This window comes from Pleurodeles waltl, chromosome 6 (assembly GCF_031143425.1).
Source record: "Pleurodeles waltl isolate 20211129_DDA chromosome 6, aPleWal1.hap1.20221129, whole genome shotgun sequence".
NCBI lineage: Eukaryota > Metazoa > Chordata > Amphibia > Caudata > Salamandridae > Pleurodeles > Pleurodeles waltl.
In genome coordinates, this window is record NC_090445.1 from 1608428574 (window position 1) to 1608450899 (window position 22326).

Here is a 22326-nt window from a genome sequence, read left to right on the forward strand (position 1 = left end):
TGAAAGAACAGTTGGACCAGGTATGCATTGCTGTTGATGTGCAGTTGTGATTCTGTGCGGTCTTCCTACCAATTTCTTTTTGATCTTGGGTTCGGCTTTGATACGAAATTTGTGAATGTTGCACAAGATCAGTGCACTTCAGAAAAGAAAAGGGAGACAAACAGGCGAATGATCACCATTGCTTTTTAGGGAGCCATTCCCTCAGCTGATACCTAAAGCGGTTATATGGAGAAGACCACACACATTTGGGAAGCATTACTGTGTGGAAATACTAGCTCATCCACATTCTTTGGTTGGCTAGACTGTCTTAAGGACCTTATTTCAAGCATTTGCATCATCTGCCTGCTAACCCCTGCTGGGAGAAGACACACATCCTATGAACAGAATAAGTTGATTGCTTTGTAACATTTGTATGTAATGTGTAGTGCTGGAGATTTAGAAGTGCCTTCCTGGTAGCCCTCAGCGATAGCAAATGTTTTTCTCAATTTCACCTTATTTATCAATTTACAGAGCACATTATATTACTCTTACTCTGCCCTTCATGTTCACCCCCTTAGCGAAAAACAGTCTAGGGTGGAGTCAGTGCCCATCTGCATTGTGGACTAAGTGAGTAGTCGCCCCACACACCATGGCTAGAAGCTGTGTCAAAGAAAAACAAGATTAATATCAGAGCCCAACACTAGGTGGGAGGAATATACAAAGCATATGAATCCTACAGCACTGCATGCTATGAACAGGGAAATTAACATTTTCCTGCATAATCCTGATACTTCTAAAACATTGCAGATTAGTAAGGGTGGCAAGCATTATCAATTCAAGTTTCTTCCGATTGGGATCAAGTAACCACAGAGTACAAGGGAATGGTCTTTGGGGATGAGGGTGTGTTGAAACAGCTCACATTTTCTCTTAAAATAGTAAAGGTAAGTGCTCCACTTGTCACAGAAAGTGACCCACACAACCAACAGATTGTGATTAGCACACCTGTAAGAAGCTGGCTGTGTATATACAATACCAAAGTAAGTATAGTGTACACAGAGTTCATTGGATCCCCAGAGACTTTACAGAGGCTGAAGTAGATATACTAATGTTCTCTTTTTTTGGTAGTGTGGTTGAGGAGTTAGGCTTATCAGAGGGTAGTGCAAAGCATTTGTTGTACACACACAGACAATAGAAGAAGCACACACTCAATGACTTAACTCCAGACCAATGGTTTTCATATAGAAAAACTATCTTTTCTTAATTTTATTATTAGAACTACAAGATTCAAGTTGTAGGTAAGTACTTCAATTGATTCTTATTTCGCACATATATATTAACAGTACTTTGTTTGAAATCGATAAGTTATACAGTTTTTGAAATATTGGCAATTATCTGTTTTAAAAGTTTCCAGTGCAATTTTCGGTAAGAGTTCCTGGAGTAAGAAAAGTTAGTACGATTTACAGGTAAGTACTTGACTTACAGTTCCAGTCTCCCGGGGTTAGGAAGTCCACAGGTGGGGGGTTCAAGTTGACCTCAAACACCCACCACCAACAGGGGGCCGGCCGGGTGCAGAGGTCAGTGTAGGCAAAATTAACATGGACTCCTATGGAGACTGCGGGTACTCAGTTTCAGATCTGCAGGCCCGTAAATACCTGTGTCTTCGGAGGGCAGACCTGTGGGGTTTAGAGGTGCACAGGGTGGGCACAAATAGGCACCAAACGTACAACCTCAGCGGCGCTGGTGCGGCCGGGTGCAGGTTGCAAACAAGATGTCTGATCTCCAATTATTCTCAATGAGGGGACCCCGGGGGCACTCAGAGACTGCAGGTGAGGTTGTCTCAGGAAAACCTCAGTCTGGATGGGGAGGAGGGCCCACTGCAGAATGTTACTGTACCGGAGGTCAGGTTTTACAAGGCCTGAGGGCTGCAAGTGCAGTGTGTCTTTAGGCATCCAATATCTTTGTCCGCGTTTTCATGGTCAGGGGGGTCTTCTGGATTCCCTCTGCAGGTGTCGTTGGGGAGGGGTGGAGAGGTCAGCCCAGGGTGGGAACTTGCTCAGAATCACCTGGGGATCCTCTCTAGCTGGTTGGGCCACCTAGACACGGGCTGTGGGCATCTGGTGCGGAGTGGTCAGGACTCACACTTTCGGAGTGAGCCTGGAGTCCTTAGTTGTTGTTTCTTCTTTGTACAAGTACGCTGTCTACTGGAGTTCTTGGTCCTTTAGGTGCAGGGCAGTCTTCTGGAGCTTGGCAGAGGTCGCTGGTCCCCCTGGATGCATTGCTGTTCTTGTGAAAGCTCTGAAGCAGGAGACAGGCCAGTAGGGCTGTGGCCAAATCAGTTGTTGTCTTCCTTTGTCTCTGCTGGGGGTTTCAGCTATGCAGTCCTTGTCAGGTCACCAGGAATCTGGTGAGTTGGGTTCATGGACACCCTTAAATCCTGGTTTTAGTGGCGTTTCAGGGGTCAGGGCAGTTGCCAATGGCTACTGTCCCTGAGGGTGGCTACACCCTTCTTATGTCCACTCCCTGCTACCTGGGCAGAAAAATAGAAGAGTGCAGCCAATCAATGGCTTATAATGAACATCCTCCTGAACAAGTTTGCATACCAGCATTGGTAGAAGATGGCAGAGCTCCTGAAACACCTACCTGAGCAATACAGAATGAGAGCGGCTAGCCTAGTGGAGGAATGGAAGAATATTGCACATACATGCCTAAAGTTAGCATAAAACGTAGCTTGACACTGCAAGTTGCCAAATGATGTGAGATCAACATTACATGGGTACAAATCTTGGGATTATATATACACCCTTTAATGGGGAACAGCTGTTTGGGGCCACTGTTGATGAGACACTTCGACAACCTGAAAAGGATAACAAGACCACAAGGTCTATGGGAGTGTTGAAATGTAGGGGAACCATGAGAAGAGGGGCAGTGTCAACACATAGGCCTATAGGAAGAGGCAATTTCCAAGCTAGTTCATCACATCAGGGCGTCCAAAGTAGCAGCCAATCATCTGTACCCCTGCAGCAATAGCAGTACCAGCAGCAAGAGTGCCGATCTACTCGGGGAAGAGCACGTGTGACAGTCTTACAGGGGAGGCACATCCCCAGCAAACAAATGACTTGCCCTCGCATTCAGCACCAGTGAGAGGCAGAGTAAAGAATGAGTATTAAAAGTCATAAAGTTTGGGTATTGTATGGAATGGACGTCTCTTTATGGCGGTATAGGAATTGCTGGGAAAAGAGCGAGAGAAAAGTTACCCATACAACAGATCAACAAGAATTACTCAACATATTTCCTAATCACAAAGGTTGACAGGTCTCCACAACCAATTTTAGACCTCAGATTAATAATCAAGTGTTCGATGGCATATGTTGCTGCAGATACACATGTTTGGCACAGTCCGCTGCCTGGTGTTGGGCTCGGAGTATTACAAGTTGTTTTTCTTCGAAGAAGTCTTTTTGGTCACGGGACCGAAGGACTCCTCCCTCTTTGGCTCCATTGCGCATGGGCGTCGACTCCATCTTAGATTGTTTTTTTTCCGCTGTCGGGTTCGGACGTATTCCTTTTCGCTCCGTGTTTCGGTTCGGAAAGTTAGTCAGAATCTCGGAAGAAAGCGTCGGTATTGTTCCGTTCGGTATCGGGATAGTTAGGTACATCGACACCGATCATCGGAAGACTTTGGGGCAGTTTCGATCCCCCATCGGGGCCTGGTCGGCCCGACCGCGTGCGACATCGAAGCCGATGGAACGGACCCCGTTTCGTTTCTGCCCAAAATGTCACAGTAAGTATCCTTATACAGATCAGCACTTGGTCTGTAACTTGTGCTTGTCCCCCGAGCACAAGGAGGATACCTGTGAAGCCTGTCGAGCCTTCCGGTCCAGAAAAACACTCCGGGACCGAAGAGCCAGGCGTCACCAAATGGCGTCCACGTCGACAAAACAACGTTTCGACGACGAAGAGGAAACATTCTCGGTTCCGGAATCAGAATCCGGAGACTCCGACGTCGAACAACAGCAACAAACTGTGAGTAAGACGTCGAAAAGTAAATCCATCGACAAACCAAAAGCCCAGGGGACGCCACTGCCAACAGGCCATGGCTCGACCCATAAATCAGGCGACCCGTCGAAGGGGCCGAAAAAGGGCACGCCCATAGCGAAGACACCCGACTCCGGTCGAGGGACCGCCATGGAGCAACCTCGGAGCCGAGAAAGCGGCTCCGAGAGACAAAAACAAGATACCGGCACCGAAAGACATCGGCACTGAGAATCCAAGCCGAAAGGAACAAAAATTCTGTCGGTGCCGAAACCGAAAAAAGATTCTCTCTCGGCGCCGAAAAATACCACACCTTCATCCTACTCAGAGGAACAAGGACTAAGTGGCCAAATGCACAAATTTGGACAAGAGCTCCAAAGTGTAGAATCGGACTACACACAAAAGCGACTGTGCATCCAGCAAGATACAGGGAAGATATCAACCCTTCCCCCAATCATGAGGAAAAGAAAGATCGGACTTCCAAAGGATGACACACAACCACAAGCCAAAGTGGTTAAAAAAGTCACGCCTCCGCCCTCTCCTCCACAGGCATCGCCGGCACAAACACCGCCACAAATGCACTCACCAGCGCAAACTACCATAAGTCATGACGATCAGGATCAAGACGCTTGGGACCTGTATGACACCCCAGTGCCGGACAATGATCCCGAGTCATACCCCACAAAGCCGTCACCGCCAGAGGACAGTACCTCATACTCGCAACTGGTGGCTAGGGCTGCAGACTTCCACAATGTCCAACTGCATTCCGATCCTATAGAGGATGATTTCTTATTTAACACCCTCTCGGCTACACATAGCCAATATCAATGTCTCCCAATGCTACCAGGGATGTTACGGCACGCAAAACAAATTTTTGAGGAGCCCGTAAAATCAAGAGCCATCACCCCAAGGGTGGATAAGAAATACAAACCACCACCCACAGACCCAGTGTTTATTACTTCGCAGTTACCACCCGACTCTGTGGTAGTAGGGGCAGCTCGCAAAAGAGCAAATTCACATACATCTGGCGACGCCCCACCTCCGGACAAAGAAAGCCGAAAATTTGACGCGGCAGGGAAAAGAGTGGCGTCACAGGCAGCCAACCAGTGGCGCATCGCAAATTCACAAGCGCTGCTGGCCAGATATGACCGCGCACACTGGGACGAGATGCAACTTCTCGTAGACCATCTTCCCCAGGAATACCAAAAAAGGGCGCAGCAAATAGTGGAAGAGGGACAAACGATCTCAAACAATCAAATCCGCTCTTCACTAGACGCAGCCGATACTGCAGCAAGAACAGTCAACACTGCTGTCACCATAAGGAGACACGCTTGGCTACGCACTTCAGGCTTCAAACCTGAAATCCAGCAGGCTGTCCTTAATATGCCCTTCAACGAGAAACAACTGTTTGGCTCGGAAGTGGATACAGCCATTGAAAAACTTAAAAAGGACACAGACACGGCCAAAGCCATGGGCGCACTCTACTCCCCGCAGAGCAGAGGCTCTTTCAGAAAAACTCCATTTAGAGGGGGGTTTCGTGGCCAACCCACAGACACCACCAGCCAACAATCAAGAACCACACCATATCAGGGTTCCTTCCAAAGGGGTGGTTTCAGGGGATATCGGGGGGGTCAATTCCCAAGGAGTAGGGGAAGATTCCAGACTCCAAAAACACCTCCACCTAAACAGTGACTTTCAAGTCACGCAACCCCTTCACTCAACACCAGTGGGGGGAAGACTAAGCCAATTCTACCAATCTTGGCAACAGATTACAACAGACAATTGGGTATTAGCAATAATCCAACATGGCTATTGCATAGAATTCCACAACTTCCCACCAAACATCCCCCCCAAAACACGCAAAATGTCACAACATCATTTAGAACTTTTAGGACTAGAAGTTCAAGCACTACTGCAAAAGGATGCAATAGAATTAGTACCAGTACAACAAAAAAACACAGGAGTTTACTCCCTGTACTTTCTAATTCCAAAAAGAGACGAAACATTGAGACCAATATTAGATCTCAGGACACTAAATACCTACATCATATCGGACCATTTTCACATGGTCACACTACAAGACATCATTCCACTGCTCAAACAGCAAGATTACATGACCACATTAGACCTAAAGGATGCGTACTTTCATATACCAATACACCCTTCTCACAGAAAGTACCTACGGTTCGTATTCAAAGGAATACATTACCAATTCAAGGTGTTGCCATTCGGAATAACAACTGCACCAAGAGTGTTCACAAAATGTCTAGCAGTAGTAGCAGCACACATCAGGAGACAACAGATACATGTGTTCCCTTACCTAGACGACTGGCTAATCAAAACCAACACAGTAAAAAAATGCGCAAACGACACCACCTTTGTCATACAAACCCTTCACAAACTGGGGTTTTCCATCAACTACACAAAATCACACCTAGAACCGTGTCAAACACAACAATATCTAGGAGCAACCATCAACACATCAAAAGGAATTGCCACTCCAAGTCCACAAAGAGTGCAAGCATTCCACAAGCTAATAAGTGCTATGTTTCCAAACCAAAAGATACAAGCAAAATTTGTGCTAAAACTTCTAGGCATGATGTCATCATGCATAGCCATTGTCCCAAACGCAAGACTACACATGCGACCCTTACAACAGTGTCTAGCATCACAATGGTCACAGGCACAGGGTCAACTTCAAAATCTGGTGTTGGTAGACCGCCAAACATACCTCTCGCTTCTATGGTGGAACAGCAAAAATTTAAACAAAGGGCGGACATTTCAGGACCCAGTGCCTCAATACGTTATAACAACAGATGCTTCCATGACAGGGTGGGGAGCACACCTCAATCACCACAGCATTCAAGGACAATGGGATATACACGAAACAAAACTTCATATCAATTACCTAGAACTGTTGGCAGTATTTCTAGCGTTAAAAGCCTTCCAACCCATAATAACACACAAATACATTCTTGTCAAAACAGACAACATGACAACAATGTATTATCTAAACAAACAAGGAGGAACACACTCAACACAATTGTGCCTCCTAACACAAAAAATTTGGCAGTGGGCGATTCACAACAACATTCGCCTAATAGCACAATTTATTCCAGGAATACAAAACCAACTAGCAGACAACCTTTCGCGAGACCACCAACAAGTCCACGAATGGGAAATTCACCCCCAAGTTCTGAACAAGTACTTTCAAATTTGGGGAACACCCCAGATAGATTTGTTCGCAACAAGAGAAAACTCAAAATGCCAAAACTTCGCATCCAGGTACCCACACCGCGAATCACAAGGCAATGCTCTATGGATGAATTGGTCAGGGATATTTGCGTACGCTTTTCCCCCTCTCCCTCTCCTTCCATATCTAGTAAACAAGTTGAGTCAAAACCAACTCAAACCCATACTGATAGCACCCACATGGGCAAGACAACCTTGGTATACAACTCTACTAGACCTTTCACTAGTACCGCATGTCAAACTACCCAACAGGCCAGATCTGTTAACACAACACAAACAACAGATCAGACATCCAAACCCAGCATCATTGAATCTGGCAATTTGGCTCCTGAAATCCTAGAATTTGGACACTTGGACCTCACACAAGAATGCATGGAGGTCATAAAACAAGCTAGAAAACCTTCCACTAGACACTGCTATGCATCTAAGTGGAAAAGATTTGTTTACTACTGCCATGCCAATCAAATACAACCAGTACATGCCTCTACTAAAGACATAGTAGGATACTTACTACATTTGCAAAAAGCGAATCTCGCTTTTTCATCTATAAAAATACACCTCGCAGCTATATCTGCTTACCTACAAACTACTCATTCATCGTCTCTATTTAGAATACCAGTTATTAAAGCATTCATGGAAGGGCTAAAAAGAATTATACCACCAAGAACACCACCAGTTCCTTCATGGAACCTTAACATCGTCTTAACAAGACTCATGGGTCCCCCTTTCGAACCCATGCATTCCTGTGAAATGCAATATCTAACCTGGAAGGTCGCATTTCTCATTGCAATCACATCCCTCAGAAGAGTAAGTGAAATACAGGCATTTACCATACAAGAACCATTTATTCAAATACACAACAATAAAATAGTTCTAAGAACAAATCCAAAATTTCTGCCAAAAGTAATCTCACCATTCCATTTAAATCAAACAGTAGAATTGCCAGTGTTCTTCCCACAACCAAATTCTGTGGCTGAAAGGGCACTACATACATTAGACATCAAAAGAGCACTAATGTATTACATTGACAGAACAAAGCTAATCAGGAAAACAAAACAACTGTTCATAGCTTTTCAAAAACCACACATAGGAAATCCAATCTCTAAACAAGGCATTGCTAGATGGATAGTCAGATGCATTCAAACATGCTATCTTAAAGCCAAAAGAGAATTGCCTATTACACCAAAGGCACACTCAACCAGAAAGAAAGGTGCTACAATGGCCTTTCTAGGAAACATTCCTATGAGCGAAATATGTAAGGCTGCAACCTGGTCTACGCCTCATACGTTTACTAAACACTACTGTGTAGACGTACTAAATGCACAACAAGCTACAGTGGGCCAAGCTGTACTAAGAACATTATTCCAAACTACTTCAACTCCTACAGGCTAAACCACCGCTTTTAGGGGAGGTAACTGCTTTATAGTCTATGCCAAACATGTGTATCTGCAGCAACATATGCCATCGAACTGAAAATGTCACTTACCCAGTGTACATCTGTTCGTGGCATTAGTCGCTGCAGATTCACATGTACCCTCCCACCTCCCCGGGAAGCCTGTAGCCGTTTAGAAGTAGATCATAAACCTTAAACATCTGAACATTTGTAAATAATTTTTAGAAACTCTTATCATACATACATATTCACTCCATTGCATGGGCACTATTTATAACAAACAACTCCATCCTCACCCTCTGCGGGGAAAACAATCTAAGATGGAGTCGACGCCCATGCGCAATGGAGCCAAAGAGGGAGGAGTCCTTCGGTCCCGTGACCAAAAAGACTTCTTCGAAGAAAAACAACTTGTAATACTCCGAGCCCAACACCAGGCAGCGGACTGTGCCAAACATGTGAATCTGCAGCGACTAATGCCACGAACAGATGTACACTGGGTAAGTGACATTTTCATTATAAAGATAGAAAAAATACAGGATGACAGTCTTGCAGGAAGTAATTCCACATTTGCACAAAGGGGATTACATGCCAACTATAGATCCGTAAGACACTTACTTGCAGATCCCAGTGAATCCGAAACACAAGAAATAATTGTGATTTTGTGGTGAACAAAACTCACTACCAGTTCAGCGTACTAGCTTTAGGAATAAAATCTATTCTGAGAGTATTTACACGGTGTCTAGCAGCTGTAGCAGCGCACTTAAGAAGACTGGGGATACATGTTTATCCCTATCTAGATGACTAGTTAGTAAAGGTAGACTTCCAGAACAAATACAAATAGCATATATATACAACAGGTGATGAAGACACTCTTCATACTGTATTTCTCTGTAAATATAGAAGAGTTATCCACAGATCCAGAGCAAGAAAGAAAATTGATTTTAAGAGCAAGGATCAATTCAGTACTAGAGAATGCATATCCCAGCGAGAAGAGAATAGTGTCCCTACTGCAGGAAACTCCTCTTCACCAGAAGGGGGCAAGCTCTGACAATGAGGATCTTGGGGAAGATTGCTTCATGCATCCCTTTGATTCCATATGTGAGGTTATATATATATATATATATATATATATATATATATATATACGACCAATACAGGAATAGCTACACAATTAATGGTCACAAGTCACAGGGAGTTGGAAAGATCCTAGTGGTTGTTATGCAGAAGCTACAGGAGGAAATGTCATGGTGACCAGATCACATATAACACAAGGAAGGAAATTTGCCCAACCAACTGTAACCATTACAAAAGGTGCCTCTCATATGGGCTAAGGAGCATGGGTTCGCTAAGGTCAGATGGATCTGGAAACAGCAAGAGGCCGTACAGCATATTAAAAGCTTTTCAGAAAGAACTATTAGGAAGGGCAAAATTGATCCAAACAGACAATACCACTACAATGTTCTACATCAGCAATCAATGGTGGGCCTAATCCTTTACCCTGTCAAAGCCAGTCTAAGAAATCTGGAAGTGGGCAGGCCAGAGACAGATGCATATAACAGTTCATTTGTATGGAAGGACAGTTTGGAAGCGAGCAGATTGAGCAGACCAGCATCGTGCTCTCATGAATGAGAACTCAGTCAAGCAGTACTCAAACAGATTTTCTGAAATTGGCAGACCTATTTGCAACACCAAAGAAAGTAAAATGCTGAAACTGCATTCAAGCAGCCACACTCCCAATCCCTAGGGAATTCTCTGTCAATAGAATGGTCAGGGATATTTGCATACAAGACACAAGACTTGTTGTCAATGGTAAAGTAGGGTACTACACCCAGAACCAGAGCCTTTGAGCATGGCACCTTGGCTCCTGAAGACCTAAAATTTGCTCATTTAAAGCTATCAGAATACATAATGTTTGTACTTAAAGAAGCAAGAATGCCACAACAAGGAAGTTCTACATAGCCAAATGGAAGAGATACCTATTATGGTGTCATAAAGTAGGCTTATTGGGGAAAAAACACTAAAGACGCAATTGTACTAAAATATCTGACATACCTCCTAGTCTGCAGTTTAGCGTATACATCATTAAAGATACATTTAGCTGCAATTGTGGCCTATATAAGAGGTCACATGGTAAGAAGCTTCTTTACAACACAGTAATAGTTTTTTTTTTTTTTTTAGTGGGAGCAAAAGGATTGCACCACCAAGGAAAGTACCAGCACCTACATGGAATCTAAATATTGTGCTAACACAACTAATGAAGACACCATTTGAGTTTTAATGCAAGGCCTCTTAAAGATGCTTACGATGAAGACTGTTTTCCTAGTGGCTTTAACATCACTTCGTAGGGTGAGTGAAATACAAGCACTTGCAATCTAAGAACCATAGTTGTACGTCTACAAGGGAACAATAGGCAAGAGTACAGATCCTTAGTTCTTACCGAAAGTAGTTTCAGACTTCTACTTAAATCAAACAATAACAATGCCATACTTTTTCCAAAAGCCAAAGAATCAGGATGAAAGGGTGTTGCATACGCTGGACGCAAGATGTGCAACAATGTATTATAATGAGAAGACAAAGACAAGCAGGGAAACAAAGCGACTATTTGTTTCCAATGCAGACACTTTGGGGAAACTAGTGACTAAGGGCACAATTGCCAGATGCATCATGCAAACTACTCAACTGTTCCGCACAGGGTTACAACTAAACCCACCCCCTAAAAGCGCACTCAACAAAGAAGAAAGGAGCAACCATTGCTTTTCTGGCAAATATACCCTTACAGGACATCTGTATGGCAGCCACGTGGTCATCTATACACAAGTTCATAAAACACTACTGCATAGACATTCAAATGAAAAAGGATTCTCAAGTGGGGCAAAAAATGTTAAGCATCTGTTTACAAATAAAAGTTCATCTTCAACCCAACCACCAGAAAACTGATATGAAATCTATGCACAGCATGTAAATCCAGAAAAGATTCAAGCTGCAAAACAAAATAGAATAGCTTCTTACCTGTAGGTGTAGTTTTGCTGCTTGAAGAATTTTCTGGATTTACAAGTGACCCACCCACCGCTACCTAACAGATGGAGAAAAGAATTATCTGAGCTTTGGGGCCAAGAGTGGGAGATTCCATGGGAGGGTGTACAGAGGCACAGAAAGCACCATATGGCAGATCTGTTGATGCCAGCAACAAGAAAAAAAATCGAAACATAAAAAAAGGGCAGGAAAAGAAGTGTAGCATTCTAGACCCAGCCAGTTGACGGTGGGATAATGCACAGCTTATGATTCAACCGTGCCGGAGCATAAGTAGCAAGTCGTTAAGCTAGTTTTTATTTTTCTTAAAGCTAGATTTCTGTGTCTGTTTACAGAAGTTGAATTCAGTGTTAACCCAGCAAAATAACTTTCCTGTAGCAGAGATATGACTTGGCATTTTCACGGACCATTTTGGTATTTCAGGACAACATTCACCAGAGCACCAGAGGTCTCTTTCCCTTTTACCTAAAACTGAATGTCATTATTAGTCATTATGCCATTTTGCAGTCATCTCATACCTCATGCTCACCTCCAAATGAGATCAATTAAGGAGGGGCACTTAGATGTTTAGGCATAGTCATTTAGGGCTTGGAGTTGCTAGTGGTTGTGACCTAAAAGGTAATAACATCTTTACTATGATGAACTACAAATGTGCATTTATTGTGCAAACCTTTACAGAATCCGCTCCCACCGTGGCTATAAGGTCTGATGCCTCTCACAGGAGTTGGTACTACACATAGACAACCTTAATGTATTTGGTTGGACTCCTAAGGGCACTGGACAAATATCAGTGTATTATGTGTATCAGTGTAAATATTAGTCCACAAGATGGTTTTCCTGGCTCTGAAGGTATTTCTCACTCAGGTGAAATGAACAGTGCTACAGCTCTCTCTCAGGGAATAGCACAGCAATGTTTTACTATAACAAAAGGCAGGCACATAATCTGTATCCTCTCAGTTACAACACAGCCCTGGAACACAGATAAGTACCTTGTATATGGTACCAAGGACCCTAATGCCAGGGAAGGTCTTTAAGGGCTGCAGCATGTCTTATGCCACCCTGGGGAACCCTCACTCAGCACATGCTCACAGCTTGTGTGTGTTGATGTGGAGAAAATGACTAAGTCGACATGGCACTCCCCTCAGAGTGCCATGCCCACCTCTCACTACCTGTGGCATAGGAAAGTCACCCCTCTGGCCATACAACCCTAAGGCAGGGTGCATTATACCACAGGTGAGGGCATATGTGCATGAGAACTATGCCTCTTCAGTGTCTAAGCAAAACCTTAGACATTGTAAATGGGTTGAATGCCTTTGTCACTCTGTGACTAGGAACCAAGCCTGTACTGGGTGGAGGTGCTTCTCACCTCCCCCTTGCAGGAACTATAACATCTGGCGGTGAGCCTCAAAGGCTCATGCCTTTTGTTACAGCGCCCCAGGGCATCTCAGCTAGTGGAGATGCCCGCCCCTTTGGCCACTGCCCCCACTTTTGGCGGCAAGGCAGGAGAGGATAATGAGAAAAACAAGGAGGAGTCACCCACCAGTTAGGACAGCCCCTAAGGTGTCCTGAGCTAAGGTAAATCCTGCCTTTAAAAAACCTCCATCTTGAGATTGGAAGATTTCCCCAATAGGATTAGGGATGTGCCCCCCTCCCCTCAGGGGGAGGCGCAAAGAGGGTGTAGCCACCCTCCAGGACAGTAGCCATTGGCTGCTGCTCCCCAGACCTAAACACACCCCTAAATTTAGTATTTAGGGGTGCCCCAGAACCCAGGAAATCTGATTCCTGCAACCTACTCAAAGGACTGCTGACCTGCAAGCCCTGCAGAGACAATGGAGATGACAGCTGACTTGGCCCAGCCCTACCGGCCTGTCTCCAGACTCAAACAACCTGCACAGAGAAGCATCCGACAGGGACCAGCGACCCGTGAAGACTCAGAGGACTACCCTGAAACTGAAGGACAAAGAAACTCCCGAGAACAGCAGCACTGTTCGAAAACTGCAACAACTTTGCAACTTTTTTGCAACTTCCAAAGAACTCACTCTTCCCGCCGGAAGCGTGAGACTTCAAACTCTGCACCCGACACCCCCGGCTCGAGCTCCAGAGAACTAACACCGCAGAGAGGACTCCCAGGCGACTGCGTGAATAACCTGAGATGATACCCCCCCCCCCCCCTCACCCAACAGCGATGCCTACAGAGAGGAACCAGAGTCTCCCCCTGACCGCGACTGCCTGGTAACAAAGAACCCAACGCCTGGACCAAGCACTGCACCCGCAACCCCCAGGACCGAAAGGAACCAACCTCCAGTGCAGGAGAACCAGCAGGCGGCCCTCTTCCTAGCCCAGTTGGTGGCTGGCCCGAGAAGTCCCCCTGTGCCCTGCCTGCATCACCTAAGTGACTCCCTGGTCCCTCCATAGCTTTCAATAGCAAACCAGATGCCAACTTTGCACACTGCACCTGGCCGCCCCTGTGCCGCTGAGGGAGTGTTTTGTGTACCTGTTTGTGTCGTGGTCCCCCCCCCCCCCCCCCTTACCCCCCCCCCCCCCCCCCCCCCCCCCCAATGCTCTACAAAACCCTCTGGTCAGCTCCCCGAGGACCCAGGTACTTACCTGCCGGGAACTGGAGCGCCCCTGTTCTCCATAGGTGCCTATGTGTTTTGGGCCCTCCTTTGACCTCTGCACCTGACCGGCCCTGTGTTGCTGGTGCGGTGACTTTGGGGTTGCCTTGAACCCCCAACGGTGGGCTGCCTATGCCCAGGGGACTGACTGTGTAAGTGCTTTACTTACCTGTAAAAAGTAACCAAACTTACCTCCTCTAGGAACTGTTGATTTTTGCACTGTGTCCACTTTTAAAATAGCTTATTGCCATTTTAACATATACTATGTGTACTACTGCTTTAATTCAAAGTTCCGTACTTACCTGTGTGGAGTACCTTGCATTTTATGTATTTACTTCAAATCTTGTGGTTCTAAAAATAAATTAAGAAAATATATTTTTCTATATAAAACCTATTGGCCTGGAGTTAAGTCTTTGAGTGTGTGTTCCTCATGTATTGCCTGTGTGTGTACAACAAATGCTTAACACTACCCTCTGATAAGCCTACTTCTCGACCACACTACCACAAAATAGAGCATTAGTATTGTCTAATTTTGCCACTTTCAACCTCTAAGGGGAACCCTTGGACTGTGCACACTACCACCCACTTTGAGATAGTATATACAGAGCCAACTTCCTACAGTCTCTCTCTTCTGTCAAATGGAAGTGCACTCACTGAATTGGTCGAGGGGGGAGTAAGAGGAGGGCTTGGCATATTGAGTTCCCCACATTCCACCAGTGTACGAGTTATGAGGAAATGGAGGAAACCTACCAGCCAAGTTACATGTACTTGATTAATGCGTTCATAGTGCAACATCACACCTGCCAACTTATTTACAACCTTGCAGAATGGCATAATCACTCACTTTGAAATTGAATCATTGGACTTAGCAGCATTTCTCTTGAAGGTGTACAATTAGGACGTTTAGAGATATCGGCCACTGTACTAATGTTATTTGCCCAATGAGTGTTTTGTATATTAGTGCTATATTGACAACAATTAGAGATATTGCACCTACAGTTAAGGTTATGCTTTAGTAAGTATTTCATGTACTTGATACTAACATATTTTATGCCTCCATCAGAGTTTCTTTAGAGGCTTTCTGAACATACATGATGCTTGTCCAAAATAAATCACTGTTTCCAGTCCCAGTCATTTGTGCTTTTCTGGAAAGGGCAAAACAAGTCTATCCTCCACATAATACACAACTTGTTACCTGGAATTAAACTACAGTTTTGAGTAGGTTAATTTTATCTCAACTTCAACCACTGTGTAAAGCTTCTTTAGAACGGCTGACTCTTCAAAAAATAAAATGTTTAAAAAAGTGTTTTCTGGTATTCATTACTACTTAATGCAGGGTCAATGAAATGAAGGCACTCCTGGTTAAACAACCTTTCATGATCTGCTGAATAAGGATTTGAGAAGGGATCTAAAATCAGTACCTGCAGTGATTATACCTTTGCATATTTTTTTTAATGATGCAATTGCCCACTTTATTCCGGAATCCAGCTTCTGCTTTAGAAAACAATGCCATATTATGTACTGCAGAAAACATGTATTATGTAGTTAAAAGCCGATCTGTCAAAGTGAGCATGTTCTATATCAGTTAAGAAACCATCACCAAGGGAACAGTTTCCAGGTACATTGTACAAACAATTCAAATGGGTTACTTTTTACAGGGAAGATGCTACACATGGAGTCACTTTACCAGGAAGCAAGGGTAATCTCTGACTTCTGTTGGAAATGTTTATTTAGGTGCCATTTTTATGGTGGGTACATTGCGGTTAATGGGTACTTTTTTCAAGCATTGCTCCTCAGATACTTTGGTAGGAAGAAGCAGCAGGATGGATAAATCTGAATATTCTTTATTAACATGTCAACTCCCTAGAGGGGATACTGCTATGTGATTGATGTTTGTCATGTGAATCCAGAACAGGATCATTCAGCAAAATAAGCAAGTTTGTTTACCTACTATCATAGCTATGCAGCTTGAGAATAGTCTGGATTGTCCTGATGCTCTCCTTCCGTCCTGGATAGAAGAAATAGTAAATAAAAAAAACAGTTGTTGGTAATACATTTTTGAAATAAATATTTTCATACCAAGAAAATTGATAGTATTTCCTCAGCCATCATCAAGGTGATAGAATCTTGAGATGGTGGTCACTCTGGCATTGAGAACTTACAGTGGGCGTCATGATAAGCCATTAAATCTATTTATGGAGCTTTCCCAAAATAATAGGTTAGTGGGTTTTTTCCTGCTTGTTTCCAAACCAACCACTAGATTGTAAAATAATGCACACATTGTAAATCTAGATTGTCAAATTGCAGACCTATGTTGCAGACAAGTAATATGTTTATTTACAAGCATTGGTTTTGTTTGTGTGAAGTGGATTCTAAGCCTCCAGCATCATCAATTTGATGTCGTTTCTGGAGCCTTAGGGATAGGAAATGGGTACTTATAGGTGATCCTCATTGAGATTTGCAAGAATCCGTTATTTTGTGAAATTGTAAGTGTTGACAGGTTGCTCTTGGCATAGTCGTGAGCCTGACTTTAGGAATCTGGATAAGTGTTTTCAATGGACCAATTTATGTAGTTTACTATAAATTCACACATTTAAGATTGTCTAAAGTCGGCTTATCCCATTTTGGCAAAGGGTTTATGTGAGTCTACTCTTTTAAATTTTTTATATGCGAATGAAATAATAATCATATTGCACTATTAACAGCAAAAATTTGAACTTTCCATTTCATTGCATAATCAGTGAGTTCCTAGCTTAACAATACTTTCTAATTTATAAGAATAGATAAACCTGTCATCGTTTATTCTGAAAACCAAAGTTATTGGTCCTTCAGTATTCTAAGACAGCCAGCCAGTTGAATGGAGCTATCCAAATCTTTGCCTCCCAACCCTTGCTATTTTACCTTTACATTTATAGAGACTTTCCTCAAGAGATATATTGAAAGATAACTAGATAACCATAGACTCTAGGATGGTGGCTCATGTTTTAACCAGTTCACCACAATGCATGTTCTAGCACAAACAGTTGATAACATTTCACTTTCACTGAAATGGTATAGCCGTTTATACCTAGTTAAATTAATTGTGGGATTACTTCAGTCTGCATATACATAATAATGCCAAGAAAATTTGCAGTCTTGCCCTTCTTAATTCAGTGCATGGAGTAAGCAAATTAAACAGATTCTGCTGCAATGGGCATGCAACTAGGCCAATTAGAATTTGGCCTTCGGCTTTCTCTTATAAAATTTGGTTATAGTGAAGATTATATATAGTTTTAGAGTTCTGAGTCCATAATCTGGCCGCGAATAGAACTTGACAGCTATCTAGAATCGTTTAGCCTAACTTGCAATCTGAAGATCTGTATCATCATTTTAAAGGTCAGATAATGAAATGTAAATTATATTGATTTTAGCTTTGTTTGAGCCTGTATTAAATGTATCATTGGAAGTGGTAGTTTACTCTTCTCCAGTTTCTTTAAAAAGTTCCTCATCTGAACAAATTTAAAATGACTTTGTTTTGCAAGACTACATTTATCCTTAATCTGTTAAAAGAAGTAGATGTTTAGTCTATAAAGATACCACCATTTTTTGTTGTTGTTGCTTCTTTTGCAATTCCAGCTTGTTCCACGTTTGACAATACTTAGCTCTAGAAATAGCAGAAAATAATAGTGAGGGCAACAGAAGTGTATAATAACTATATCTCGCAAAATTAAGCTTAGAAGTTATCCTAGCCCAAATTTTATACTAGGTGAGCGTTAACTCATTGTCTTAAATCTGACCTGCTCAAGAAATCTGAAAAACACACCCCTGCAACCTTTCTGAGACTTAATTCATATCTAGTTCGAGACACTTTGGCTTAGGTGTAGAATCCCAATACCCTGTAAGTTTGACATTCAGCTGTAACATTGCAGCATAGTAATATTGTTTAAAGTTTGGGTAAGCCCATCTTCCTCTTTCTAGTGGTGAGCACAAACATGTTAGGGCTTTCCTCGTCCTATATTCTCTTGGGAAATTATTACAAATTGAATCTGTTTTCAAGAGATACTGCTTCAAACAGATATAAAACTCTTGGTGAAATGACCATTTTTATTATAGTACAGTATGTTATTTAGGGCGTACTGTGCTCAGTGTACAGGTCTAACTTGGGCGATACTGTGATTTTTGAGTTTATAGTCGTAGCACTGGTGCAGTGGTTAATGCATCAGATAACTAATGCAACCTGAACGGCCATTTTGACATTGCTCAAAGTCTCATTGTTATGTGGGATGGAAACAAACAAGTTAGTTACCTTTGGTAAAGCCCTTTCTGGCAGAGACTCTATCTAGCAAGCAGATTCATCACCTTCTGAGTATTCCAAGTGTCAGACTGGATCTGGAAACTTTTCAGTAGTACCTCTGTGTGCTGTCAGGTGGCGCCGCGCAGCACCACAATAACCCCATTCTGCGCTATAAATGACATATATGGTGCACCTCTGCTCACAGACATCTGTTGCTTTGAAGGCAAACCAAAGCAATACCTCTCTGGAGGTGGGCCTGTGAATGAACTCAAACCAGAAAGTCTTACAGGACCCAGCGGGCAAAATGCCCCTCTCAGGGAAACCTGACTTTCCAGATTTGAATAAATTAAGGGATGCCCACATAGCTACTTGGCTTATTTCTAGGACAGGGACTCTGTATGCACACCCAGTGGTAGCAGCTGTGGCCTTGGTGAAATGAGCACTCGGTCCTTCCGTGAGCTGCTTTTTGGCCATTGTGTAGCAGATCTTCATGCAGAGCACAGTCCAGTGGGAGATGGTTCTCTTCTGCACTGCCTTGCCTTTTTTGGCTCCGGAGAACCCCACAAAGAGCTGTTTGTCCACATTGTGTTCTTTGATTTGATTGATGTAAAAGCTAAATGCTTTTTTGGGATCCAAGAGATGAAGCCTGTCTTCCTCCTTAGAGAACTGAGGTAAGGTGTAAAATGCTGACAGGGTGATAGTTTGACCGAAGCGGAAAGGTTTAAACATTTGTTAAACATGTTGCTTGTAACCGTAGAGCCAGTTTGTTCACAAAGAAGATGATTTATGGAGGATTTTCACAAAGAGCCTGAAGGTGAACTCCCACCACCATGCCAAAGTAATTGCAACAAGGAACACTGTGTTAATAGTAAGGCTGTGAGTAAATGGGGTGTGTTATATGGTGTGGTTGTGCGACCTCACCATGTAATAGACTTATCAACCCCTTTGGAACTCCTAGATTTAGTTTGTCAAACCTTCAGCTCCACCTTGGGTACCTATGGTTCTGAGCAGAAAGGCTTACACAAAGGAACTATTGTAAAGCATTTAAACAGCACGAAAACAATCTATTCAGAAATCGAGAAGACACCAAAAAAAAATCAGACACCGGTTTATAAAGAGAGTGTATATTTAGATACCACAACAAAATATTTCACCAAAGGGTTCTGGAGATACAGATTTAACAAGGTATAGTAAACCAAAGCATTTCACTCAACAGTAAACAACCATTAGCAAATTCAACAAGTTTGACACTTAAAATATTTGTTACGGATTAGGTTGGGTTAGCTGTAGTGCTGTTACTTGGGAGTCAACTTAGGTGACCAACTCCATTAGAGAGCCATCAGGGAGACAAGCAAGGACCTCAAACAGTTAGTTCAGCAAGTAGAGCAGTCTTCAGTCAGTTCCATGCAACTTTTTTTGTTGCAGTGCATTCCTGTGGAAGTGATCCTGATGCAAGAGAAGGATGCTGAAGATGCTCAAAATATGCTGTGAACGCAGTGTGGTCGAATGGGGGGATAGAGGGGGGGTGATTCAGGCCACTGGTCGACAAACCTCTAAGTCCTCTCAGTGCTGGCAGAATTCTAGTTGGTACTGGACTAGCTGTCACCCAGTGTTGCGGTAAAAAGCTATTCCTTCATGGGTTGATAACTCATCCTCTGGAGGTTCCAGATGCACTACAGTGGCACTTCAACGAACTTGGGTGCAACTTTGTGCATCAGGGGTTGGTCCCTGGTGTTGCACTGCAGTGGTTGTCAGCGGATTGAAGACTTTAGGCTTCCAACTTGAGTAGTCTACTTCAGCTGTTGTTGTCCCTGTGCTGTGAACAGGAGCCCAGTCAGCTGGCCCTTCAAGTATCTTGACTTTGGCTGGGCTCTGGAGACAACTTCTGCTTGAGCAGGGCACAGCAGGCACAGTCCCTCTCCTTTGCTATCCAGCAGGTGCAGTCCACAGTGATGCAGCCTCTTTTTGCTGGTTCCACGGACAGTCCTTCCAGTCAGGATCTGAGTTCTGGGTGCCAAGGGTGCCTTATTTATGCTCAGAAAATGCCCTCAGGGTATGATGCGATTGGTAGCCAATGGGCTACCAGCTTCCTTATCTCCTGATGACCACTTCCTGGGAGTGTGGCATCTGGCTACCATAAAATGTGCCATTCCACACCCATTCTCAGAATGACAGAACCTCTCTCTGTGTCCAGGGCTCCCTAGCCCAACCCACATGTTTGGCTACTAAGAGGGCTGCACGCACCTGCATAACTGGTTTGAGAGCAGGCTTTTGCGTGCCTGTGTGTATTGCCAGCCTGTCTACCTGAGCAGTAGAGCAGCTCCTGTCCCAGGTGTTCCCCATTTCCCCTTCAAATGCAGCTTCTCCCCTGAAGCTTGTCTTTTTGGTTAACACTTCTGTGGATTCCTGGCTGGGATAGGTAACTCCTCCTCCAGTGGAAGACCCCTATTTTTTCTCTTTCTTTGGAGTCATTAACACCTATCCCTACCTAACGTCTGAGTATGCTGTGCCTTATGATAGTTTAATTATGGAATGTTTATTGGAACTGCCCAGTTATTAAAATGCCAAGCCATGTAAGTATCCCTCGATAGAATGTAAAGCCAATTAACTGTACTTCAGAATGTCCCCTTAAAAATTGATCCTTGTGTCTGCCCCTTCCAAATCATCACACAGCTTTATACTTTTACCTCCAATTATTCTCCATGGAAAGGGGAGGAGGACACACTTGCCCAGTTTCTCATATTGCTTCAGAAAGGCTATGTTGTGCGTTGTTGTTAAGGCTTCATTTTGGGTGTTCACACACTTACTTTTGTGTTGGTTAAAGCACACTTCCTGTGAAAGCAGAGCAGAGAATGCAGGTAGAATAAGAAAGAAAGGGGGCATTCAGAAGGTTTAACCGATTCCTCGCCCATGGCCTGCATGTGTTTTTTTTTGTTTCATTAACTATTCCCACCTCGTTCCACATAAAGAAGTGAACACTATCTGAGACAGATGGCTATTTCTGTGTAGAGAGAAGACCTTTCCAGTGCCTTTTTAATTCATACAATGCCTGCTTCACTCCTATCATAATCGTTGAGCAACCTGGCCACTAGGCCCTTTGGAGCTGCGCACCCTCCTGACCATCCTCAGAGCATGAGAACGTGCATAAGGTAATAAAATGGATGCCCTTCAGAAGATGCTGGCAGCATCATTCCAAATACCCTTGGACGCACCTCTGCGCTGTTTGCAACTTTTGCCGGCGCATTGGTGAGACTTGCTGTGGTATGTCCTTGGAGTTAAGAAGCAAGAAAACTCTACATCCGCGACAATGCAAGCAATGGGTATCTTCCAAGATGCCAGACATTTTTTGAGAGACAGACTGGCTCGGATCTGAAGAAGAATCATGTTAGTCTCCTGACCTGTCGACCCGCAAGCCCAGGATCCAACGTGACTGATCCAGAGTAGGAAAATCTTCTGAAGGAGGAAAATGGCACCCAAGGAAGTTCCATCTACCTCTGCCAACCATGAACCTTGCATATAAACCATGCCAAAACACACGAATACAGTGAACCACCAAAGTTCTTCTAAAATTGAGAAACTGCTGAATCTCCGAGCCGAGAACTGTTACTCCGGAGGACTGGTGTTCAGCCCTGTGCTTAGCTGCTACCACTTTCCGGTGCATCACCATCCTTGGGCCCAGGTCCAGTGGCATAACGGAACTGGAGTGGGGGGGGGCACTGCAGAGAACACACAGGGCCCCCCTCCGGCCTCACTCA

At 43.8% G+C, this 22326-nt stretch overlaps 1 protein-coding gene across 15 annotated transcripts in view; it reads left to right on the forward strand.

Moving 5' to 3' along the window:
* The window catches only part of EHMT1 (euchromatic histone lysine methyltransferase 1), an 800236-nt gene that overhangs the window by 441314 nt on the left and 336596 nt on the right, over positions 1–22326 (forward strand). The window lies entirely within an intron of this gene.